Raw genomic sequence first — 27,216 nt, forward strand, 5'->3', positions numbered from 1 at the left:
ATGTTTTTCAAAGTATTTGAAGAATGATGTGAGGTGACCAAGTGATGACTGAAGCAACTGCACATACTGTTCTTTGAGAATTTGGACTTTGTTCCTGTACCCACTCTTTACCAATCAATCCCCTGCAGCCTCTGTCTTCACTCCTTTCCCCACCGTTTCTCAGTGGCCAGCCTCGCTAATTGAGCCACTATAGAGATTCTGCCATGTGGGAGGTCAGGCCACAGTCTCAAACAAAGAAATGCATTTGTAGTATTCTTCCTGTTATTGGAGGAAGCTAGGAGTGCATGAAATACAGCGTCTCCTTCGAGACTTACTCATCTACACACCATGTCCCTGTATGGCTAACACATAAATAAGTAGATAAGCAACAATAAACAAGACTGACGTATGATTGAACAGGTTGACACACAGGCACCCAACCATGGCGCGCCAACCAGCTGTTCCCTTTCTTTAATAGTGTAGTCGAAGGCTATTCCCCACTACAAATTGCGGTATCTCGAATCTTGGAAGCATATGGCGCAGTTACACCGTACAGTTAAGCATGTGGCAAGGCTGAAAACCTGGGGGATTTGGAGAGCTGCTTGTTGTGCCCGGGATGCGGTCAGCTTAGAGGAGAATGGAGATGGATGTTGTTATTGGAGCAGGAAGGGAAACGGGGTGGGGAGGGAAGGCGAGGGACCCCCTGCACAGCACAGCAGAGCATAGCGGAGCCCAGCTGGGGAGAGATGGGGGGGTGGAGGTGAGCACCATCTCTGCTCGTTCACTGACAGATGAGTCACTCGGTAAGAGACGGGGAGGAAGAGAGAGATGCAGATAGAGAGAGAGAGAGAGAAGGGAGCAAGTGAACTGAAATTGAGAGACGCGCAGAGTTAGTCAGAGCGAGACAGGCAGGGAGAGAGAGAGAGAAGCGTCCTTTTAAACATGTCTGTCAGGAAAAGAGAAAACATCTTCAAGAACTTTGATTTGATTTTGTTTGGCTTTGGTTTGTTAAAAAAAAGAGTAGATTCTATTGAGCTTAGTCTCATGAGAGCCCTCTGTTTTGTTGTTGTTTATCCTCTTATATTTATCCAGGTTTCTCAACAAGCATAGGTGTAGAATAACTAAAGCCAGAAAAATCATCCCAGGTTGTATTCTTTCTCGTTTTCAAGGTCCCACCTGGATAGCCGTTGTTTTAGTGTATGTGGTCATATTCTTATGCTTGGTAATTACTCTTCCCCTCATGGTCGTGTGCAAGAGCACAGCATCCCTAACACTACGCAACCCGTCGTTGTTGTTTTAAAGCCTAATTAGATTATCTTATCCTCAAGCTCCTCCGTCTAACATCCTCCTCTACTCTTTATACAAGCCGGACCCTCTGAAAAGAGAAGAGAGATATCACTTTCATCCCCCTTTCAAATCAAACGGGTGTGGGAGAGGAGACTTCACAGGCGTGAAATGTTCCTCTCATTCTCCGCTCTGCCCCTGGAGAAAATATTTTGACAGGTTGCGTGTAAAATCCCAGAGTGATAAGGGTTTGCTAAATGGCTTTGGAAGCATCCTGTTAATACTGAGGCTATTGATTAGCGGCCTAGCTGCATTCACTGCTCACTCAGAAAAGCTCTGCCTGGCCAGCCTCTGTGTCAGAGAGGGAGTATGAAACATTGACAAGCAGATAACACCTATTGATCCCCCCCCCCCAAAAAAACTGTTATTGCACCAGGCATTACATCGGCTTTATAGAACTAATAGCCTTATCTCTAGCCTCGCTAAGCACACGATTTGACGAGACAATGAGAGGTTTAGGAGGCGCTCTTCATGATGGATATGGGAGAGATATAGAGAAAACATTTTACATATTCAATGCATTGAGGATTTGTTGTCCTCTTTTTCTCAAAGCCCATGAGACATTCAATATTTCTGGAGTGGTATAAGCCTAAAGGCTTGAATATGCCTCTATTCATTTTGTTCTCTATTTATTATACTTACCTGAGTGGACTTGAGCCGGTTGAAAGGTTTGAAGTGTGTGCATTGATAATACTGATAAAGAATAGGCTACAGTGCATATTGTATGGGCAAGGGGCTGGTGGTCTAAGCTGGAGCATGATGATGTCATTCCTATAAGTTCATAAGGGCTGTGAATCAGAGGAGGAGACCTACGGTCGTCTGTTTCTCCGACGTCTGTCTGACTGACTGCCAGCCACCCATCAGACTCCAGACTCCTGTCTGTCAGCTAACTGCCATCAGATATACTGAGTGCGTGAGTAAGAGAGAGAGAGAGTGTGTGCTGCATAGCAATGGCCCTGAGTTTGTCTCATCCAGACTGCTAAATGTGGGGACAGGGACTCACTCTCATTAGACTGATCATAGGAATGTATTCACACAGGGCCCTGAGCCCGGAGCAGATCTGACCTCAGTTTAGCCATGTTTCCCCTCCCACCCGGCAGCCTGCTGATGTTAAAGGCCTTGTTTGCATTTAGAGAGCAGAAATTAATCATGTTGCTGTCTGATTTATATTTTCTTATAGCCATCATACAAAAACAAATGGAGACCCCAGAAATGATCATGAAATATTATTTAAAATAATCACGTACTACTGTAGAATAATAATAGCATGTTTCAGAGCCAGTGTTTTGGAAAGGCTGGAACAGTAACTGGATGAGTCCATTTCTCAGACAGACAGTACATCCCACGCTGACCAGCAGGTTGGCTTATTAAAACAGCCCCTGGCGTCATGGGGCAGAAATCTTTATCTTCCGTTCTGTGGAAGCAGGCTCCGTCTCTCTCTCCCTCGCTTGCCGACTCACTGGACAGACAGGAAGTCAGTTCCAGGAACATTTGATTATGCAGCGCTGCCAAGACTCACAGAGAGAGACAGAGAGGGGGGGGGGGCAGAGAAAGTCAGCTTCCCTGGAACAAAGCCTTTACCCTCACCCTGAGTTTGAGTCACCCTGCCTGGAGTCTCTAGTCTTTCCTCAAAGGAAGCAGTCCTGTTACAGACTAAGGTCCCCACCTTAGTCTGTCAACACATTTGTCATCTCACTCCTCATACTGGGTTTAGGTAGATAATAAATAAATACTAACAAGGCTCTGACATATATTCTGTGTTATTTTAGCTACATATTCAGTTGTTTCTATTTGTATGGATGATAATGAACCTAGTATAATATAATTTGGGATATCATGAACATTTTCTTTGAGCACAGTTTTTTCCCCTCACCCAAATTCACTTGCAGAATTCCTTTATGCCCATATTGCTTTTTACTTAGACATTTTAATCATACATTACACACCGAGCTCACAAACGTTGTTTGCTTGGATTTGGCTTTGAAGTCTAGCTTTTTGTGAAAGGGTACATTTTGCTTATTTGTCCGTGTCAAGGTAGAGGTGTTAACATTTTGATAATGTTGTGTTTAGTGAACCCAGAGACGAACATCGTCCTTACAAGACAGTGTAATTGGGGATGACAAGGAGGTATTGGTCATCACACAGTCGGCTGGTTTGGAGATGGAAAGAGACAGAGAGAGAGGCTGTGGGCTGAAGTGTTTGGATTTGCTGTGAGAGCACACCCTGAGAGACTGGGGTTAAGGGGCTGATGAGTGAAGAGAGAGTCGGGCCCAGGTTGGCCTTTCTTCTCCATGTTGAATGGATGCCAGCTCTCCTCTCCCTTGATTTATACTGTTTACAGATCCATTATATTTAGTTGAGAGCAGCAGGGTTTTACTGTTGCATATCTAAATAAGTCTGATCTTAGATCAGATATGAACTACTTTAAATACTACTTAACCATTTTTATATTCCCTAACACCTGATCTTGAACTGACCAGAGTCCACAACATAACAACCTTCTTTCAGACATGGCAGATCAGCCTCCGTTGTGTTTTACCGCCTGTAGGCCTCTCGATAATGACTCTCTAATATGACACAAATGAAAACAGAAAGGCACTTAGATGAAAGGAGATGTTAAAAAACATATTTACATATAATAATTTATATAATTTAGGGGAAGCCGAGCGCATCCGTAGGTGGGCCTGGTGAGAAGAGATAGAAAATTACAACGCGTGAGTCGTGGGTGAGAATTAGGTCACCCACTAGGGCTCACACACACTTCCTCATTCCTCGCCCACTGCGTTTCACCCAGTCATGCTTGATGGGTTCTTCCCATCCGCCTTTGTAAAATCACTTTGGAGTTCATTAATGCAAGTCTTTGGTACAAATGTACTGATCTAGTGAGTAATGTGGCTAATAAACATAAAAGGATGTGCTGTAACTCAGTCCTGGCAGACCCCCCTCACCAACAGAGAGGAGGGTAAAAAGGGAAATGAAAAGAGGGAAAAAAAAGCTGAGATGAATATCACAGTGTAAGAATGGATCTGATCAAAGAAACCTGGATGTTGAAATGGGTTATTGTGCTTTTTCTTCTGTATATTCTGCCCTGTTCTTCTTCTTCTTCTGTAGACTTTGTTCACAGCTTAGTGTCTGAACAGAATGTACCATGCTTTAAAAATCGATATCTGCTTTTTGTGCTTATTCTTTACATGCTCAGAACTATCTGACTATGTTCAAAGCCCCTCAAGGCATTCCATATAAATTGTCCTGTATTGTATACCATTAATTGCATCACAGCTTTATATGATTCTGAAAAGTAAATACATAAAAAACACGACTAATAAAACTTGAAACTTTATAGTAAGACTACTTTGAATGTTTGTCAAAGGGGCACGTCAAATAGAAGAGTCCCTCTTTAAACTGAGGTCAAGAATATGTGTTGACAATATCCTGATGGGAGTGCCCTACACAGTGGGGTGACCTGACCTATCCTCTCCTCTGCTCTGCTCTGTGAATGAAGACTGGAGTGAACCTGCTGGTCAGAGAGAGTCCACTCTTTGAAAGTGAACAGCACTTGTTCACAGTCCACTCTAAAAGACCCTAACTGAACTAGCTCACCGGCTAGGCGACACTCCAGGACTAAACAGTGTCTTCAGATGGCCTCTTCTCTGCCACATCCCCAGAGATAATGGGCTCCATTCCCACTGTGGAGCCACCAAAGCACCAGGCACGCCTCGCCTTGTCCTCCAGGACGGAAACCTGGGAGAAGAATGGTCAGCCCCTCGCTCCCTGTAGAGTAAACCCTATCCCCCAGACAAGCCTTAATCAGGAGATACTTTGGGGTCCTCTTCCAGACGTGTCACCCGCACGGCCGACCGGATTAACCGGCCAGATAAGGCTACCCCAAATGGCGCTGTATTCCATTTACCGTGCACTACTTTTGACCAGGTCCCTGGTTCAAAAATACTGCAATATATAGGGAATAGGGTGCCATTTGCGATGCACAAAATAAGCTTCCTCTCTTCCTCACCCTAGAAAAAGGGACAGTTATTAGGAGGCTTCCCCATTAGAAGTAACAGCTGGGATCATTTGCATAATACCCATTAGAAATATTTTTTTTCAGGGCTGCTTGTCAGGGGGGGGGGGGGTGAAAAAAACAACAGCAATAAAAGTATTTTCATTAGTGCTGCTAGAATCACAACCTGTTTATATATTTCTGCTGCTTGTTATTGAAAAACCAACGTAGAACTTGTATACTACCATTCCTACTCATCGGTCAATTGATTTAGGAAAGTTGAGATTTGGTTGTCGGGAAATGTCTAAATGATTTGAAATGAGAGAATGACTAGATATTAGGTGTGTGTGTGTGTGTGTTTGTGTGTTTGTGTGTGCGTGTGTTATTCATCTGAGCTTCTGTTTCTCTCTGCATGCTGTCTGATGCTCATTATTTCCTTGCTTGTCTGAACACCTTTTCTGCTCCGTGGTTAAGAAAAGGAGGAGTTTAAATAAGGACCCCTAAACTCAAACTCATTCTGTATCCAACGGATTATCATAGCATTAGTTCACATTCTTAGGGAATTGGGAGGAATCAGCAGCTCACATTTAAATACTGAAATAAATGTTACACAAAAAAGCATGTATATCTTTAGATCAGAGAATGGATGGTAGGAAGGAAAGAAAGTTGGATGTTGATTCCCGTGAGTGAAGGAGTGGAAAGGTGGTTTTAGGTTGCGGGGTTGAGAAGAGGTTGCAGTTAAAAGGTAGTTTTTTATTTCTCTGAGGTGGAGGGAGAGGAAAGGGTAGATTTGATTCCATCTGGTCCCTATTGGCCCTCAGCTATAGTCGTGGTTGGTTATCTTTTACGAAAGATACCCAGTGCTAATCTCTGCCGGCCTCTCAGAAAACCACAGCATGTTTGGATATTGAATGAGAACATTTCTGCTTGACTTCCCCATGCCTCGTAGGTAATACTGCGTTGCAAAGCACCCATACATGAGCAATGATCTAAGGGCTCATCAAATGCATGCCCTCCCTCATCTCCTCCCCTCCTCTCCTCCCCTCCTTCTTTTCCTCACACCACATGTTTTCTGTTAGTTTTAGCCCCTATAAATACAGAGTGATGGCAACAGAACACAATTACACTGTGGATTTAGTATGCTGTAATTGCAGGGGAGCATGATAAACATACTCTCATAGAGCCAGCCCATCCATCCCACCCATTTACCGTAATGGGGACTAGGAGAGGTCACTCCTGTGTTATCTATATAGTAAGCCCCACACTCACCTCTGAACAGTATCTCATTCCCCTCACTATTCATCAAACCTCATTCCTTATATGTGGCATAGTTTGTTGTCTCTTGAAATTAGATATTTATTTATTTGCTTTTTGAATAGATGCAAATGACTATGAGTTATCAGTAACACTGAAATGGATTGGATATCCCAAAGCCAGTCAAATATTGCAATACAACTATTACACGCATACTATCAATGAACAAATGGCAAATACAGACCACATTTAAGGTTTAACATTACATTAAGCCGTTGGAAATCTGGGCTCAGTCAATTTAATGCAACAGAAAACCCTGAGTCCCTAAATTACTTTTCCCTCTCCGCCATCCAAGCATGGTTCATGCCTCTTGCCCTGAAAAAAAGAAACGCTTTATGGCTCTAGGCATTGCAAAACAATACACTATGTGGCCTACTGGTAGCTCTTTAGTCTTTTTAATTTATTTTTGATGCCCTCTGCTGTCGCTGAATATCTGTGGTGGCTTGTAATAAAATACCCGCTGTGCAATTTTGCGAGTATGTCAAGCAGAGCATGACCAGATATGCAAATTTAACACAGAAGAGCAAAAGTGGAATTTTTAGTATTTTGCATCTGCAGAAGCTGTTAAAGGCAGTTTAGAAAACCATGAATATATAATACAGAGGTGGCCCGACCGGAGGCTGAACCCTATTTATCAGCTGGGAGAAATAGTTTGTTATTTTGGTTTCAGATATTTTTTAGAGAGAGAATGAGAGTATAAAAGCGGGAGATGTAAGTTGCGATTAGATCTGTATGAATGACAAAGGGATTTGGAGGGTCTCAGTGAGGCTCTCGCTGTGAGGGTGAAGTCTTCTGACTGGAGCCCCATGAATCTATTGAGCGTAAATATCAAGGTCAGATCATCCCTCAGCTACCATATACTGACTGAGATCCTGGAGACAAGCGTATACACTCTGCTTCTCCTACTTCCAAGTGTGTGTACAGGCTTTGACTTTCTCGGCAGTTAGGTGTGTATGTGTTAGTTTGTGTGTGAGCGTGTACGTGTGTGCGTGTGTGTGTGTGTGTGTGTGTACAGTAAGTATGTCTGTGGTTATTTCTTCTCCAGCATAGTGAAACGAACTTGATCAGTCACAGCAGTAAGCAGGTGTTGATGACTCAGGTAAACTGGCCTGTTTATTGACAGTGAGAGTCCTTAGTCACAGAGCCAAATCTAAGACATGATGGATGATGCTTATTACTGGCTGTCTGCTCATGTTTAAATGTAGTCCTGGCGCTGCCGGTGGATACACAAGCAAGCCATTGGTCTGCTCTGGGGTCAGTTCACACCTCTCTGACCCCACTCAGGTACCTCTGTGCCCCTTCAATAGCTCTCCATGCCACCCCCAGCCTGCCTTCCACTCTCTATAACACTTTAATTGGAGATTATTTAGTTTAACTATTAAGAAGATTCTCAGCTGGATTTTCTCTGAGCTTACACGGTTTGCGTTTTTTGCATCAGTGCTTTACACATCAAATCCGCTTGGTTTAAGGAAATGGGAATTGTGTTGGCTGAGGAAAGAACTGTTGTAAGAAGAATCAGTCTGGTGTAGTAATGCTTATATAGATCCTATACTTCATAGGATTCTATAATTGTGAGTTAATAGGATCTTTATGATAATGCCATCCAACAGATAGTTGATATTTCCTCCACTCATCATATACACTACCGGTCAAAAGTTTTGGAACACCTACTCATTCAAGGATTTTACTTTATTTTTTACTATTTTCTACATTGTAGAGTAATAGTGACAACATCAACACTATGAAATAACACATATGGAATCATGTAGTAACCAAAAAAAAGTGTTAAACAAATCAAAATATATTTTATATGTGAGATTCTTCAAATAGCCACACTTTGCCTGGATGACAGCTTTGCACACTCTTGGCATTTTCTCAACCAGCTTCATTGGTGCGGCAGGTAGCCTAGTGGTTAGAGCGTTGGGCCAGGATCGGGCTATCTTCTGTATACCACCCCTATATTGTCACAACACAACTGATTGGTTCAAACGTATTAAGAAGAAAATACATTCCACAAATTCACTTTTAACAAGGCACACCTGTTAATTGAAATGCATTCCAGGTGACTACCTCATGAAGCTGGTTAAGAGAATGCCAAGAGTGTGCAAAGCTGTCATCAAGGCAAAGGGTGGCTACTTTGAAGAATCTCAAATATAAAATATATTTTGATTTGTTTAACACTTTTTTGGTTACTACATGATTCCATATGTGTTATCTCATTGTTTTGATGTCTTCACTATTATTCTACAATGTAGAAATAGTAAAAATAAAGATAAACCGCTGAATGAGTAGGGGTGTCCAAACTGGTACTGTATAGATTTTTACTGGTACTGTATAGATGTTGATTCAACATACAATTTGTAAGGCAACCAGTTGCAATAGGATGTTGTTGAGCAAATTCACAACAAAGAGTTTGCGTGAACATTTTGTTGAGCAATTGCAGCTGTTTGCCTTATAATTGTACATTGAATGGACACTACATCTTTTTTTTTACAGTCAACTTCTGTCTGACCTTTACTTCCCTGATGGGTTCAGGTGAGAGATTAACCAGAGGTCACTTCCTGACATGGCACTTCCCGGTTTAACCTCACTTCTATTGCAGACTCACGCTGAGTCAAATGTCCGTGTTTTGAAATTGTAAGATAGCCAGTTGTAGTGAAATCCACAATGTGAGTCATTCTCGCACATTGCCTTTTGCGTGCACATCTGTTTTGTTAGTGTATAAAATGCAGACTGTAAATCGAAGAGAAATCTAATTCAAAATGTCATACAGGGGTGCATGCATGCCGTACAATCTTAGAGCCCTCTACCCATGTATCTTGCGGGAGCAAAGTACATTTCGAACTCAAAGTGCTTCTACAGTATGCGATTTAGTACTCTGAGATACTTTCTTTTAGCTTGTGAGTGTAATTTAATGAATGTGTGTATGTCAGCGTAAGATAGAGGATGAGAGAGAGAGAGAGAGAGAGAGCGCTAGAGGGTGTGTATGTCTGCCCTCTCTCGGGGATGCATGTTCTTTTGCCTCCTCTGTTTGCAGAGTAGTGAAGTAGTGTTCAGATGCACCGTGGCCTTTAATGAAGGTTTGAATATAAAGTGACAGAGTCATCCATTAGCTGTGCATGTAACTGCTCTGGCCCCACTGTGTGCTGATTAGAGAGCCGAGGAGAGAAGAAGAGAGATAACGTACACATTAGGCCCCACGTGTAAATTGCATTAGCTAATCAAAATACCAAGTGGATGTATGCTCACAGAGATAAATTATTTCAAGGTTATACGATTTTTCTTTGGCAAAAGCAATGAGTTGTACAATAGTTTAAATGTTCAATGTACAGTGCAAAATTATTGTTTACCAGTTGCTTATGCTAATTAATGATAAAGGATTTATGATGTCCTCTGGCTGCCAAAGCCCCGGCTCCGCCCTCCTCCTATGTATTAGCCGTATCTTCACACACACAGATCCACTTGTTCCACCCTCAGTGATCTGAGGGAGAGGGGCTTAGAGAGGACAGGAGAGGAGAGAGGGGGGGGGGGGGGGGGGTGAGAGCGGGAGAGGGAGGGAGAGAGAGGGGTGAGAGGGGGAGGGGGACAGAGAGAGGAGAGAAGGAGCGAGGGAGAAAGAGAGGGCGAAAGAGTGAGAGATAGAGGGGTGAGAGATAGAGAGGGAGAAATAGAGAGAAAGAGAGATACAGAGAGGGAGAGAGAGATACAGAGAAGGAAAGTGGGGGGAGGGGTTCTGGGGAACCAGGGAACTGACACCACTGTTGTGGTATCAGGGGGACCTCTATCTCTGCCCCTCCAAAAAACTCCAGCTCAGCCAGCCAGGCCAGTGGCGGCGGGGTGGCCAGTGGCGGTGGGGTGTCCAAACTTGCCCCCACTGAGGTCTGGAGCATGTTCCCACTTGCCACAGGACAATGACAGCTCCCACTGGCACTGCCAGCTGGCCCTGGGCCACTAACCACAGTCATACAACAACAATTGTGGCCATGAAAAGACAAAGGCATGCAGCCATGCACTCACGTCACAGTCCTACACTGTCAGTTGGTATTTTTTAAAGTGATTGCCAGTTCCAAAGCCCTGGGTGGTTAATTGTGAAATGTCACCACTGATCATTCTCATGTAGAGGGGTTAGATCTGCCTTGTTGTACAGTATCATGTACTTCAACTCAATGAATTGAGGGACTATCTTAGAGAAAGGGCCAGTGTTGCACCTGTTCTTACTGCAGCCTGCAGTTACACACCCTCAGTCAGTCATGTACTGTAGCAGTCTGGAGTATCTCCTTACTGCAGGCTCTGATGGCTGCCGTCTTAGCTCCCAGATTACAGACATACAGGAAAGAAACCGGAGAGGTGCGGTGGTGTGATTCTCCTCAGTTTGAGTTACAGGGCTGTGCACCTGTCCTCTCCTCTCACCAAATGACTGGCTGCTCGGGTTTCAGATCTCAGCTCTGGTCAGGACAAGGGTGGAATGAGAATGTGCACAGCCTGCAGGTGGTACCTCAAATGCCCAGGGCTTCAAATCCAGACCACAACTGCACGGCTATACCATGGTGGCCAGAGAGCACAGTGTCTACACCAACCTGACCCTTGACCCAGTCCCACCTATTCTCAACTGTCCATTTAGAAGTCTGTTGGTTGATTGGGTCTCTGGTGCCAGCTGGATGGTCCTCATCCACATTTCATTCATGGAATTTGTCAGCTGTAACTGTGTCCTTAACCAGGCTTTACTGTAGGCCAGTGGCATATTGTCTGTTTGTCAGGACTGGGTTTTTATAGCTCTCAGTCTTGTCTGCCATCAGTCGCAAGCTCAGATGGTTCAACCAGGCCTGTGTTACACAGGCTGCCTTGTTGCCTCTCCTGATGTCTATATCAGGTAAACATTGACATACTATGCACATGCTCCACCTAAAGGGGAAGAATATAAAAGTCATTTTTATACCTGCAAAGCAACATTACTGTTATTATCAATTCATGATAATGTGTTTAGTTATAGATGACTTCAGTGCTGGATGTATTCAAGTGAATACTAATGTGTATTTGTTACTATTTCAGTCTTTAAACTAGTCGGGGTCTTGATGCTTAAAGGAGCAAGATTGTCCCACAGGTTGACATGCTTATATCTTTTTCTCTTAGGTCCATAAAAGTGCCAATAGATGAGATACCCAACATACTGTAGATCTACCACCGGTGGCGTGTGAGCTCAGAACAACAGCAGTTTGTTATCACAGAAAACGTGATCACCTTTGATGCCGTGCTAGCGTGAGAGCAGGGTGTAGTATGAGAATGTTTCCCTGACACCTGACTTTTCTCTGCGTAGGGACAAACACAGAAGGTGGACCGAACCACTGCCAGGTCAAAGGGTTTAACATGCAGGAGGAAAGTAGGCCGTTATAACGGCCTAATGGAAGGGAGATAATTAACTATAGTGATGAGCCACTGAGATAGGAAAGGGGCCAGCGGAGAAAGGTGACTCCTCACGGTTGACATGGAGCCTGTTGACCCTGACGAACAGGCAGGGCGAGTCGCTCAATGAACTCTGGCAGGTTTACCCAAGCAGATCAATGGCAGTTAATCTTTCTGTGTTGGCTGCTTCTGCCATGGCCTTGGCTGCAGCCAGGCAGTTGGAGGGAGAGCAGAAGTGAGTGCCTGTCCATGAGTGCCTGTCCGTACAGCGGTGTGTAGTTCTATCGCCCACTCTCCCTCTGCCGCCATTGGCACAGAGCTGGGCAGGGCAAGCATACATAAGCAGCACACAGAGAGAGAACCACACACGGAGGGACCACACACATAACTACACAGAGACAAACGAACCCCCTACCAGCGAGAACCCACACATTTAGCAGGAGCTATTTCTCCTCTCTGTTCGACCTGTCAATCACACTCCATTCTCTTCCACCGCTCATTCAGGCGGCAGGCAGGGAGGAGGAGGAAGCGCTTCCGAGCCAATTAATTATTGTTGTGAATTTCACAAACCCTGGAGATGGTATCAGCTGCAAATTTTCCTTCACCACAATTACAACGACTGCTGCGAACTATTCACATTTGCGAGGGTGCCGATTTAAATTATCAGAGACATTAGTCGTTTGTGTCTCTAAGTGGGTTTTGATTTCCACTGAAGACACAGGCACAGGGGTGACGTGAGGAGGAAACTGGAATTAAACAACAACAGTGCACACAGGCTGGCTGTTAAAAGCCCCAGTGCCCTTGGTGGAGACAGATAAAGCAGTCAAGACTCTGAATAGCTCCTCTAGGCTTTATACACTTCAGCTGGAGAAGACACATTGCTGTAGTTCCACTGTTCAGGATTCAATAACACACGCAGTATGTTTGGGATTGCCATTGGAGCATTGTGTGTGTGTGTGTGTGTGTGTGTGTGTGTGTGTGTGTGTGTGTGTGTGTGTGTGTGTGTGTGTGTGTGTGTGTGTGTGTGTGTGTGTGTGTGTGTGTGTGTGTGTGTGTGTGTGTGTGTGTGTGTGTGTGTGTGTGTGTGTGTGTGCACGCGCACGCGTATGTAACTTCTTGTGAACCCATGTCTCATGCTTTTGTTATTTTGTCATGTTGCGGATGGAGAAAAGGGAGTTCCTAAACCTGCGGTATCCTTTAAACCATAGCCCAGTCTGATTTATGATTTATAGAACCCACTGGTATTCTGCAGTTAACCAAGTAACCACTGGGCTTTCAAGCTCCTAGCCAGGAAAAACATCTTACATTATTGTTATATATTTTATAATTAACTGATCCTCAAAAAGAGCATGTCTATCTCAGGGGGGCTTTTTTGATCCAGCCCATTGGTAAATTAGTGGTGGCGCAATGTTTCTATAAGGCTGCAGTGCAGGTCCCTCTGGGTCTCCATGCACTAGTCCAGGTCACAGTTCTCCCTCTTCCCATGATTATCATGTTGAACAACAGATAGTGTTTAGAAGACTAGCTCTTGAACTTGGAAACAAATTCGCAAATTACCCGCAGAAATTGGATATTACAACCTCCACTGGCGTAATGGTCAGTGACTGCCGTATAAATCAAAACATAATTATGGCGGGGCCCCCGACTTCCTCATTTGCATAAGTGCTCATAAGATGGGGGAATATTATGTTGTACCGAACTGAAATAAATAAACAAAACTAAAAGTGATGAAGCAGCCGGCACACAAATACCTCCCTGGCAAATAACAGTGAATTCATCAAACAGATGTTATTGGCCCAGCCACTGTGTTGGTGGCCATTTTATGAGGCTTTAAAAAAGAAGAAAGACCTACTGCTGATGGATTTCGCACAGAGAGCTTCGGGGAGGATGGTGGATGATGTCACAGTTCACACACACGGTGGTGCTGCTGTGTGCCTGTTTTCTGTATCCACCCGTCCCTCACCCCCATCACCCCCTCACTCCCTAGCCCCAAACCACCAGTGGATCCCACTGCCCCCACAGAAATGTCAGCCAAGACATATGCTGTTGGACAGTTCATGTGACCAAACAAGGGAGTCACCCATGTCGAAATAGGGAAAGCTTGAATGGATTCCTTGGGAAAGGTAACCCTGCAATTGTGTCTTACTTGTTCGCCATTTTTTTTCTTTGATTGACATAATCAGAATGTGACACTTATTGTCCTTGACAAAAGATAATTTTGTGACCAAAGACAGTGATGCTGTGAATGATGATGTGTGATATGGTGTCAGTATAGCCACCTGTATAGAACAACCACAATGGCTGGCTAGTGTTACTCACAGTATTTTATTTTGTTGAACCTTTATTTAACTAGGCAAGTCAGTTAAGAACATTCTTATTTACAATGACGGCCTAGGAACAGCGTGTTAACTGCCTTGTTCAGGGGCAGAATGACCGATTTTTACCTTGTCAGCTCGGGGGATTCAATCTAGCAATGCTCAAACCACTAGGCTACCTGCTGCCCCTACACACTGAAGTGTTTAGATGACTGCCATGCTTTAACTAAATACAAGGATGTCACACATTAGAAATAAGGCTAATGTTTCAGCTAGCCATATTCTATTGCAATTATATGGTTCAATAGCGGTGATTATAGTTCTTTTTCAATCTCCCTCTCTGAAGTTTTGGTTTGCTGGCTCCCTCATCATATCCTGCCTGGGCATAATGGGCCAGTCTGGTGGAAAAAGGATGATAAATGGAGCTGGCAGGGGCTCATAGATTTATTAAATTTCTATCAAACCCTGTAACAAAAAATCTGCTTTGGTTAGGAACGGGCTTAGATTTTTTAATCAAAATTCATGAGTCCCCGATTCGTGGTTGAACAGGCCCGAGGAAGACTTGAATCGAAGACTGATTAAAGAAAATAAAAGGCTTATTTGAAGTAATTTTTCAATGACGCCTTTTAATTGGATGTTAAATCAAATTCTTATCTGCTTTCCCGCAGATAGCGTTCTATATGGTCGTAGCATGGGTGTCACTTCCACTGTAACCGATACTCGGAATAACAAGGACTTCACACTTCCTCACTCGGCGAAGGATGGAAGGCAGCGTGAGTGGCTGCTGCGTGCGTTCCGAGGCTGCATGGGCCGGCTGATTAAAAATGCAAACGAAGGGGGTTGGATTTGTTTATTTCTGCTTCTCAAGCTGTTTGAGAAATCCTTTAGGAGGGGAGACAGACAATGTTGTTGGGGGAAGGGTGTTGGACGGTTGTTGGGGGGGGAGGCTCATTCTGTGATGTGAGGAGTGGACTATGTCCTAGTAGTGGATATATGGATGCCAGCCACTAGTAATGAGACTGGTCCTTTTGATTACTTATTCCAGTTTACTGTAGATACACATACATCCACAGCCTACACACTCATCTCAGAGATATTGTACACAACTTCAGTGCATAAATGCTAGCTACACAAGGGCAAGGGAAAGCGTCCTCGCTGGGTATAAAGTACGTCTTAGCTGCTTGCAGGTCATTTTAATTGATGCGGTTGGTGTTGAGGGGAAATTAGATTTGCAACAGTAATGATATTTAACTACAATGCCCTCTGTGGTAGAGTAGTGTCTTCTAAATGGGGATTCCGTGGAAAGCAGAACAGGGCATGTTCCAGACTCAGTTGTTCTCTAGTCAGGCCTCGGAGGAAATAGAGGAGATGGTTCATCAGCCAGAGATGTAATGCCATTGTGTTTTATAGCAGCGAAGTGACACTGCGTCACAATGACCTAAGAACATAGTGTAGTCTCTGAGCGTTTCTGTCATCTTCTCCATAAAAATGCAGCACCTCGTCACTTTGAACCACTGCCGCTCTTAATGGGGAAAAAGTGATGTCTTTGTCTGTCCTGCAGTTCAAGGGTTGATTCTTACATTCAGGATGTCCACTTGTTCTGTCTGGACTCCTCAAAAGTGTACCTCTTTGTGTGTGTGTGTGTGTGTGCATGCACACACGTGAGTGAATTTACATTTCAGTCATTTAGTAAACACACTTATCCGGATCCCAGGATTGTATGGTTGTAAGGGTGTATCTGTTTTTGTGTGTATGCTGCCTATGTCAACAAGAGAATGTATCTCTCTAGATGAGCGTTTGTTTGTCAGTGATTGTTTGTGACTAGCAGACTTCAGATGCAGGTATTTACGCCACACAATGCCTCAGGGGGATCCTGGTATACATTAGTTAGTGCTGTAGCTACAGGCCTCTGGGCTATCTGTCAACGCAGGAGAGATTTGGGTTAGAGCCAGGCTCCTGTCACGTCCTACTGGTGTGCCCTGATTCAGTCGACAGGCACACTGGCATGCTCTTACAGAGGTCCTCTATAACGATTACCATAGAGCACAGAACAGGACCCATATACAACAATTCCTATTTTCCAACTACAACTCACCCAAGAGTAAAACATATTGGAAGTGGATATATGGGTCTCCAGCCACATCCATTCAACATTTACACTAGGTTCAATAGCTCAGTACTGTCATGGTTGAATGAGTTTCTACCTGATCCTGGCTGACCTCAGGTGAGACTTAGGGGTCTGTGGGATTGTCTTAGTTTATCATGTTTTTGTATCTAAAAGAGTTCAAGTCCATGATAGTGGCCTGATTTGAATTTCATTGAGTTTATTGTTCCACTGAAACAGCATGTCCTCACCGGCTGAATCCCATACATATCATCATGTTGTTCAAGGCTGCTCTATTCATTAGCTTGTCTGCTGTATCTCTTAAGTGGGTGTTGAATTTTTATTTTGGTTGTGGTGCCACCACGCACAGACAGGTGCACGCAAACACACTCACGTGCGTGGATAGACACACACACACGCAGAGCACTCGCATAAGCACACACACACAAAGCTCTCAAAGGGCACTACTATGGAGATCAATCCAGCATTGTAATTATTCACAGAAACAAAGCCAAAATGGGCAGTCAAAAAAAGAAGAAAAAACTATGAGAAATCATTAGTGTGTGCAAGTTAAATTAATAACTGAAGGACAAAAACAAGTCAAAGGTCAAGCACTGAATGATTCCTGAGGGCCCATATTTCTGCATGTGATTTACTGCTGGCTGGCTGACATTGTTTTGTGTTGGTGTGGAGTGAGTGTGTGTGTGCGTGCGTGTGTGTGTTTGCATTCCAGTGATACAGCAGCCACTGGCTCCCTGGCTCATTACATTTTCGTTGACTGTGAGAATGCAGAGAATGCAGAGCTTATCTGTGCCCTCCATCCATGTGGCTGGCTACCACGCTGCTCATGCTCCTGTTGTTGGAGAGTTCCTGATGAAATGTTTGTTCCCCTCTAATCTAGCACATTATTGCCTTTCAAACGGGCCTGTCTGGGGCAGAGAGGGGCTGGCTGAGTTGACTGGGCTGTGCTCAGGGCCTGGACTGGGGCAGAGAGGGGCTGGCTGAGTTGACTGGGCTGCGCTCAGGGCCTGGACTGGGGCAGAGAGGCTGCTGAGTACTAGAGGAGGTTCAAGAGGTCATGGAGTGGTGTGGTTAGAGGGTTGATGGGGGGGAGGAGAGGGGAAGACAACATTTAAAAGATTGGTAAGAGATTATAAAGTAGTATAAAGAGGTTGGAGGTACAGTTGGTTAGATGCACAGTTGGAGAGCATTAATGAAAGGTAGAGGACTGGAATGTAGGTAAAGTAGAGTTAATGTAATTTACAGTTATTCACCTGTCATTATGTTGTCCTCTCCACTGTGGGACCAGTGGGAGCAGTCAACCATTGGGTGAGCCCGGGAGCCTCATTTGAATACATGGTTAGTCAGTGATGTGGAGCAGTGTGGTGTGCGTGTCACAGTGGCCCTCCCTCTCTCACTATGCCTCTCCACTAGATTAATATTAATTGAAGTCAGGAGCCATCAGTAATGTGGGCTTGACAGCCGACAAATCAGCGGACACAAATGCCCTCTGAAACAAGTGCACACGATACCCCATGTGGTCTCAGTGTTCAAAGCCCCTCAATGCTGTTTATAAACTGGGCTGCGAAGATTGTGTGTGTGTGTGTGTGTGTGTGTGTGTGTGTGTGTGTGTGTGTGTGTGTGTGTGTGTGTGTGTGTGTGTGTGTGTGTGTGTGTGTGTGTGTGTGTGTGTGTGTGTGTGTGTGTGTGTGTGTGTGTGTGTGTGTGTGTGTGTGGGGGGGGTGGCATGTGTGTGTGCTTGTGTGTTTGTGTCTGCATGTATGGAAGAAATAACAGCAGTAGGCAGTAAATCACAGTTTGGTGAGGGCCATATTTCTATAATCTGGTCTCTAGTTAGTGGTATTTGGAACAATCATCATGTTTGAAGCTCTCTCCTCCCCGTTTGGCTATCCCTTTGCCAAAGTTCTGTTTTCTCCCCTAGTTTATGTAATGCTCTATTTGGCTCATAAAGTGAAGCTGCAATCTATAACCTGTAACTATGACTGGACAACTCACAACCACAGCTCTGCACAGTTAATTTGTCTAGGTATCTGAGTAGCAAGGCAAGAACAATACAACTCCTCATGTGTGTCAAAAATGACAGTGAATATCTCAGTGTGTGTGTCAGTGTTTTCTGCTCATTTGTGTCTATCCTCATTCATATATTTTATATCTCACTGGCTTGCTTTCATCAGCCTGGTTTCCTCTCCCCAGAGGACTCTCTAAGAACACAACAAAGCACCATTTATTTACCTGCACCCAGGTAGCTACACACTGTAATCAAAACTTTAGCAGCTTCACGCCTTTAAAAACAAACCGTGAAATGAAATGGAAAATATATGGAAACAAAGGCTGTGTGTTAAAGTCTAATGACAGCTAAATGTGATTGTTATATAGTTCCATTGATATTAGCTACAGTAGTCTTTTGTAACTGCCTGTGATTGCCATATCATCCCGATAGCGATGGAACTTAAGCTTGTTTTAACTATGCATCGTTCCTATAACATCCGAGTCATTTAGCAGAGATTCTTATGCAAAAAGTTGGACCCTTTCCGAAATGGACCTAGGGCTTTCCTATTCAGACCCGATATGCATAAATAAATGTTTTAAATATAGAGACCAGTCCCGAACGGACCCGAGGACAACTAAACCCGTTCTGTAAAGACCTGGTCGGATCCAGACCTGGTCCGATCCGAGTGAGTGAAGCATCAGAAAATTATTATTGTAAGCTACTTTATTAACCAGAGCTGATAAGAGGGAGAGTGGTGCCGCTCTAGCACGCGGGAGAGGGGCCGTACTGTGAGCAAGTGACATGGGGAGTAGGGAGGGAGAGATGAGAGACAGCAACCAACCAAGCCAACTGGCGCTATAGTAGACTAATAGCTGCCATAGCTAGGTTATTTATCATCAAATATGATTATGTAGTACCTGGCCTGGCTACATAATCATATTTGATGACTACATGGCTACATCAAACCGGGATAAGCTAGTTAAGCTAGCTAACCATAGCTAGCTAGGTTAATTAGGCTGCAGTGCATGTTTTGCATCCTACACTTACAAATAACAACAACTTCATTCAGAATATTAAGTAGCAGCTTACCTGTTGGCTCATGATCGTTGTAGACTATCCTTCTCCTTTAACTTTTAATTCTGTCATTTTAATTCCATCTTCCATTGATTAGATATCTCTTAACTTTTACCACCCACGGAGGCTCTTCGACTGTAGCCTATTGACACTTGTATTACTTATGATTGGCCAACAACAAGCTACACGCATCCTGCTCCACATTTCTCTCTCGACTGCAGCTGTACAGGCCCTTCTGGACAATTCTGTTAAAATTACACATTCCCAAAACTCGTGACAATCATATCAGATCCGACCCAAACCCGTGAAATTATTTAGAATTCTGGATCTGAACCCGCTCAGGTTTTCGGGTTTTCGGGTACAGGTGGATCTGTGAAGACCTCTAATCTGAAGAATTCAGTAAATAAAAAGTGTTTTCAAGTGCAACTTTTGAAACAATAGTTTAGGGCAACCGCTCAGAGATTTGGAGAATTATTTTTGAAACGCTGCTCAGCCACACTTGCACTCTTTATTTTTTATTTAACCTTTATTTAACTAGGCAAGTCAGTTAAGAACAAATTCTTATTTACAATGACGGCCTACATCGGCCAAACCCAGACGACGCTGGGCCAATTGGGCGCCACCCTATGGGACTCCCAATCACGGCCGGTTGTGATACAGCCTGGATACACTCTACTGAAACATAGCTTTTATGTTATAACACTGAAGGGGCTTATAGTGAACATAGTTCATATTATACCTACAATACTCAATTTAGTCATCCTCCTACCAATCCCTGCTTTTTTTTTTCTCAAACATTGACCTCTATCCTGAGAGGAGACCCACATCATTTGCATATGCAGTCTGCTCCAGAATGATCCCCTAAATCATTATATCTATGGAGAACCGGAGTGCCCCTTCTACATTATCCATCATCCTTCCCTCTTTACCCATCTCTCTCTCTCTCTCTCTCTCTCTCTCTCTCTCTCTCTCTCTCTCTCTCTCTCTCTCTCTCTCTCTCTCTCTCTCTCTCTCTCTCCTCATAATGATGAAACGCAGATGGAGACTTGCATACTGTGCATAAATAGCATATTTAATTGGTCTGCAGCGCGGCCTAAATCAAATTACTCTTGGACTGACAGGAACACTTACGTTAACATCGTTCCCTAGCAGAGCCCAAGCCAAAATTTTAATTAGTAACAGATAATTAGGATAAGAGAGGGAACTTAGGCTGACGTCGGCGCTGCGTAATTGGAATGCATGTAAAACATACTGCTGCTGCTCATTAGTGGTAGCCTATAGCTCTGCCCACTTTATGACCTCACTCACACTCTCCACAGTAGCAGTGTGGAAACATACAGCATCACTCGTTTGAGATTGCTAAGAGTAAAGATCCCTAGGTAATTTACCACTTTGAATCGCTCTGGCCATAGCCAATCCTTCTGTGATTTAAGCTTGTGCTTTAAGCACTGAAAGTTAGTAAAATTGAGTTTTACCTTTGGCGTAGTGTTTTTGAGACTATTTCCGTTCTATGTGGGAGATGAGAAGATCTAAGCGTCTGGCCCCTGAGGGCCTCGGTTCAGCAGCTGGTGTATTTACTCCATCAGCTAATTGCTGTGGAGGGAGCTTTTACACCTACAGTGGTACGACGCCCCTCTCTCAGATGCTGGCCCCTCCTGACAACACGTCACTTAGCGTTCCACAATAAAGGTCAGCTTTTTGAGATGATGGACTGGAATTCTCCCAGGGTAACCATTATAATTCCCCTCATTTGCCCCCTCTCTTCCTCAACGATCCCCAGTCTTCCTACTGTATCATTTGTTAATGCTGGCAGAGCTCATTACTTTACCCTTTGAGGAGAGGAGTGGTGCTCGGTGCCTCAGCCTGGCTGTAGCTCCAGGCACTTGGGGTATCATGCTGAATGATTAGCAAGCCAAGATTAATAGTGAATTAAAGTACCTGGAGATTACACATCTCCCTTCCTGCAGCCTGGCTGCCTGGCAGGGAAGCCAGGCTGGGTCCTCTGCTTTATGCCTGGGTGGTCATATGGGGGAGGTTTCCCCTGCAGGACCAGCTAGCGTTCCCCCTGCCTGTAGTCACGCTTCCACTAGCATCTGAGGGATGTTGTGCTTTGCATGGTAATTAGGTCCCTTTGTTCCATCTGTTTGGTGGTGTAAGCGCTGGGGGGCGGCTGAGGCAGAGGCAGGCAAGGCTGCACGCTGAGCCCCAGGGATTGTGCATTCTGTGGGGGTGGCAGGAGCGCAGGCTGGGCCTCTACCTCCATGCCCAGCCCTAGGGCGCTCTACTTCTTACTATAGGATAGGTGCATCTTATTTGTTTGGGTGTTTGGATGTTTGGGTGTTTGAATGCGTCTGTGAAGTGACTCTGTCTGTCCATCTGTCCATCCGTATGTCTGTCTGTTTGTTTTTGTGAGTCTGTATGTCTACCTGCCAGTTTACCACAGTGTTGTTTGGCCTCATGGCCGGCATCACGCTAAGCAGAGGTGGCAGGGGCTGTGCAGCGCCTGACAGGGGAGTCTCCTCCCCTCCACTCATCCCAGCTGGGTGTCTCCCTGTGTTAGTGTCCATGCCCCAGCAGACCCACACCCCCAGCACGCCCACACAGAGGGCGCTGTCCCATGGGGCAGAGGGCAGAGCAGCAAGCCTGGGAAGAAAAGAGAGGGAGAAGAAAGTCCTCTATGAGCTCTAAGAGGTGCCTCAATACCTTCCAGAACTATCTTTCTGAGGGCGGTCTGTAGCATAAAGCTAAAGCTAAGCTGCCTGTTGCTGTGTTAAGGTACAGTAAAACATCTGATGATGAGTACACAAACGTGTTAAATGCTTCAGAGGGGCCCTGGCTGTTCTGAAACGCGTGAGAGGTGTGTGTGCGTGGGGGAGGGGTATCCGTGAGAGATGAGCCCGGCTGTGCCTTCACAAAAGCCATTGAAAATGAAGTGTGGAAATCAGATTAAACGTGAAAGCCAGCTCCTACAATAAAACAATATGGAAAACAGTGGCAAGCAGAGGATGTGGAATAGAAGGGAGAACCGAATCAGTCAGGAGCTCAATGAATTCAATGAAGTACCTGATTATAACGATCCTTCAGAAAGAAAAAAATTTGGCGTATGCCCTGAGGAATGGAAGTAGGCCTGCGGAATTGCTGGAACCGAGCATGTTAGTGAGCCACTATGCAACTGAACAATCTATCGGTTTCCCTTATAATTGTGGTATTGCTGGGAAATGTCAGTGAGCAATGAAAGGGGTATGCAGGGTGGAAATTAGAATGTCCATTTAGAATGAACTGGCTGCATTTCATTGAGGTTTAGGTCATCTTGGGTAGGCATGTGTAAAACTTGTCTGATTTAATTTATTGTAAGAAAATGTACTTAAGGAGGCATACTCAGAACATTTATAAAATACTGAGGTATCTGTAGTGTTGTTGATTTAATCATGTTACTATTTTGAAAAAATATTTATTGTTCCGTTACTGTGTGTGACATGGCATAAATGGGAATTAGGAAGTGAAACAGTTTTTTCTCTCTGTTGATCTGACAGTTCAAAGAGCTCCTTACTGACTGACAACTTCATTGGGACAACTTGTTCCATTTTCATGCAAAACATCAGTGCCTCTGTTGTACTTGTTCCTCTGTGTGTCTGTTAGTGTCTGATCCCATCTCTGTGAGATAGTTCTGCTGGGTAAAGGGTCACTCAGATACAGTAACTACTCTCTCATGAGAGTTAGCCCTCTATTGTTAGGTTCAGCCTTGGGCGGGGGGGTTTCAATCTCAAATGCCCTAAGGACTTCTTAAGCGCCGTGTTGGATCACTGCCGTAACTGCCCAATAGCTATATATATACAGTTGAAGTCGGAAGTTTACATACACCTTAGCCAAATACATTTAAACTCAGTTTTTCACAATTCCTGACATTTAATCCAAGTAAAAATTCCATGTCTTATGCCAGTTAGGATCACCACTTTATTTTAAGAATGTGAAATGTCAGAATAATAGTAGAGAGAATGATTTATTTCAGCTTTTATTTCTTTCATCACATTCCAAGTGGGTCAGAAGTTTACATACACTCAATTTGTATTTGGTAGCATTGCCTTTAAATTGTTTAACTTGGGTCAAACATTTCGGGTAGCCTTCCACAAGCTTCCCACAATAAGTTGGGTGAATTTTGGCCCATTCCTCCTGACAGAGCTGGTGTAACTGAGTCAGGTTTGTAGGCCTCCTTGCTCGCACACGCTTTTTCAGTTCTGCCCACAAATTTTCTATAGGATTGAGGTCAGGGCTTTGTGATGGCCACTCCAACACCTTGACTTTGTTGTCCTTAAGCCATTTTGCCACAACTTTGAAAGTATGCTTGGGGTCATTGTCCATTTGGAAGACCCATTTACGACCAAGATTTAACTTCCTGACTGATGTCTTGAGATGTTGCTTCAATATATTCACATAATTTTCCTACCTCATGATGCCATCTATTTTGTGAAGTGCACCAGTCCCTCCGGCAGCAAAGCACCCCCACAACATGATGCTGCCACCCCCGTGCTTCACAGTTGGGATGGTGTTATTCGGCTTGCAAGCCTCCCCCTTTTTCATTGTTAATAAAGATGTTGACTCAAATTGACTAATATCTCGCTTGGGTTTTGTGTGTATACCAGGATCCCCCTGAGGCATGGGCCGACTGCACTATATGCCTGTCTATCTGTGTGTCCTTTTTTCTGTCATCAATCATGTTTTTCCCGTTGTTTATTCACCCGTCCACCGTCAGAAGGATAGACAGCTAGAAAGCCCTCTGTGAGCTTCTGCTTATCGTCTCATGTTCAAATCTACCTATTTGTTCCTGGAGCTGCTCTTCCACTTTTTAAGCACAATTTGAGTGGTTGCTGAGAGCATCAGAGCCTTGTGCAACTTTGATACTGTGTTTTTAAAAATGAGGCTAATACATCTTATCTGTTGTTGATGCACAGACGCTTTTCTCAACAGCTATTTCAAAGAAAACGTATTTCTGCCCCAGTAATTGCCTCTGCAATATTCCCTGGATCTGCACATCATTCAAAGCAATTGGTCTTATTTTTCCCTGAAAGCATTCTGCAGTTTGCAGAACGAGGTGACTGACAAAAAAATGTTCTATCCTTTCTTCCCTTTTTTTCCATTTACCCGTGTCTTGCCAAAAAAATAACTTGGAGAGAGATTAATGACACTTCCAGTGATCTCCGTGTGAGAAAAACACCAAGCATGTTAAATTCATCACTGTGAAGATACAATTAACTGCTTTAGTGTGATTAAAACGTGTGAGTTGTAACCGGTTGTAACACTGAGCTGCTCAATATTCAGTAGTGGATTTTCTGTGTTTTTCGATCCCTCATGATTTCTCCCGCATACACTTTACAGTCCATACACTGTCCACACAAATGATTTTTAACATGGAACTGTAGAGAATTACATCTGAAGAGCGTATCTCATTTTTATTTTACATTGCCCATGGAACCACGCTATTCTGGAACACGGGGATCTTGCAAAGCTTTTATTCACATGGTGAAATTGCCTATCGCAGAGAAATCGTTTGTAAGTCCATTCAATCTGACTGGAACGGCAGGTACACAGAGAACCCTGCCTGAGTTGGGAAATAAGATCTCAGCTGGATAATTCTGTTCCAGCCATTTTGCAAAATAACTTTGGGGATATTGAGAAATTAACGCGCTTTAATGCGTCTGTAAACACACTCCTCAACCCATTGGAAATGCATTGTCTGTTCAATCACATTTGTCAAATGCTATCTGAAATGTCACAATTTATGTCAACCAGCCGGCTGACGCTCTGTGTTTTACCTCACCTGACTTCCATTAGCTCCAGCGTCATAACCATGACAATAACTTCAATCTCTGCAATATGAACCCAGATATCTGTCACATCTGACTTGATCCCGACAAGCCCAAACCTCTCAGAGTGGGTCTAAACTGTTTGTCACTGAACTGGGATTCCTCTTTATATCTTTGACATTTGGTGCTCATTCCCGAGGCAGAGGAACAAGGCAGACATAGAGCACCTCCGAGAGTCACGCCTGGAATCTAAATGGGGTTCACCACAGGTGACGGTGATATGGACGGTGTGGCTGGAATAAGTTGTGCCCCTGTACTTCTGTACCATGGAGTGATATTAGACAGAGCCAGGACAATGGTAGAGAACCCATCTGATTAGAGTCACTTGGTTGGTTTCTATGGGAACAGGATATTATGTGCTGTTGGTTGAGCTAACAGGAAGTTTATGTCTGTCTGTGAGGCTTGTTTACAAAGCTCCTACAGACTCCAATGCCCCTTGTGGGATCTGGGATGAATAAGGATGGCTCCAGACACCCTCCGCTGTGGACTGGCACTGTATAGCATGGCTCATTCATAAACACACAGACACAAACAGTCAAACACTAATATCTCCGGAGAGGAATACCGGTGAAATATAGATATAGTTTTACTAATTCACTTTTTGATGTAATAGTTAAACAACGCGTTCTACCATTTTGTGTGTTATAATTGCTTTCTGTCATGGTTTCAGTTCTGTTGATACTCAGAATTCAATAGGAGCTGGTACTTTGCAAAGATGCATATTCATTAAATCACAATTATTTACAACTACAAAATCTTACTGAGTATATTTGATCTTTATTTATCTCCTCATTGCCACTGAGGCTTTGCATGTAGTTTAGCAGCTTTGCAGCATAGATCACACCATTGTGTCAAACAGAGTCAGAGGATGGTAGTGTAGAAGGAGGATGGAGGAACATGACAGGTCAGCCATGGCATAAGGAGCGTCTTGTGGATGCTACTGTGTGTAGCTACCCAGCTCCCTGTAGCCTGAGGTGGATAAAGCCCAGCTCTGCTCCCTCCATCACTCCTCACCCCACGCCTCCTCCCTACCCAAATCCCCTAACCCTCTCTTCGGACTCACTGACCTTTCCAGTGCCAAGATGCCCCCAGTCATGCACGGGGTGGGCTGATGCCACTACCAGAGCAGAGGTAAAGCAGAGCAGAGGAGACTGTGTGAGGGCCAGCCAGTCATCCAGGGTCCCATGTGGCTCTGTGGGTGGCATGATCTCATCAGCCAGCCCAGAGATCAACTACAGTACGTATGTTAGCCTACACACACACACACACACACACACACACACACACACACACACACACACACACACACACACACACACACACACACACACACACACACACACACACACACACACACACACACACACACACACACACAACATTACTGGAGATTCACTGCTATGGTCAAATTTGCTATGAACTGGCCATATCCAGTATAATCCTCACTCTCTCTATCAGTTTGTGATGAGGTATTAGGTTATACTTAGATTCCGTAATTATCTGTTGAGCTGCAATTAGCATGTTTGCCAACATGATCTATATACTGTATAGAGCCAGGTGGCATATTGAACTGGAATATTTTATCAGTTCAGCCTGTCTTTGGCAATGACTGCATGGTGACCTCATGGCATTACCATGACTTGTCATTTGTTCCACTTGTAATACTGACAGTATTGCAATTACTGCGAGTACATCAGGCATCTTCGTTCTGTATGCAATGAAAAGATGAGGTATTGTTTTCTGAAATAAAAATAAAAATTATTTTCCAGGCCTAGGATTTATCTGACCCAGTCTGGGGCAGTGCTGGTCTGCTCCAA

The 27,216-nt window shown here is 44.1% G+C and overlaps 1 protein-coding gene across 2 annotated transcripts in view; it reads left to right on the top strand.

The window, feature by feature from the left end:
• LOC139574046 (AF4/FMR2 family member 2-like) overlaps positions 1 to 27,216 on the top strand; it is a 165,114-nt gene that overhangs the window by 50,243 nt on the left and 87,655 nt on the right. The window lies entirely within an intron of this gene.

This window comes from Salvelinus alpinus, chromosome 4, assembly GCF_045679555.1.
Source record: "Salvelinus alpinus chromosome 4, SLU_Salpinus.1, whole genome shotgun sequence".
NCBI lineage: Eukaryota > Metazoa > Chordata > Actinopteri > Salmoniformes > Salmonidae > Salvelinus > Salvelinus alpinus.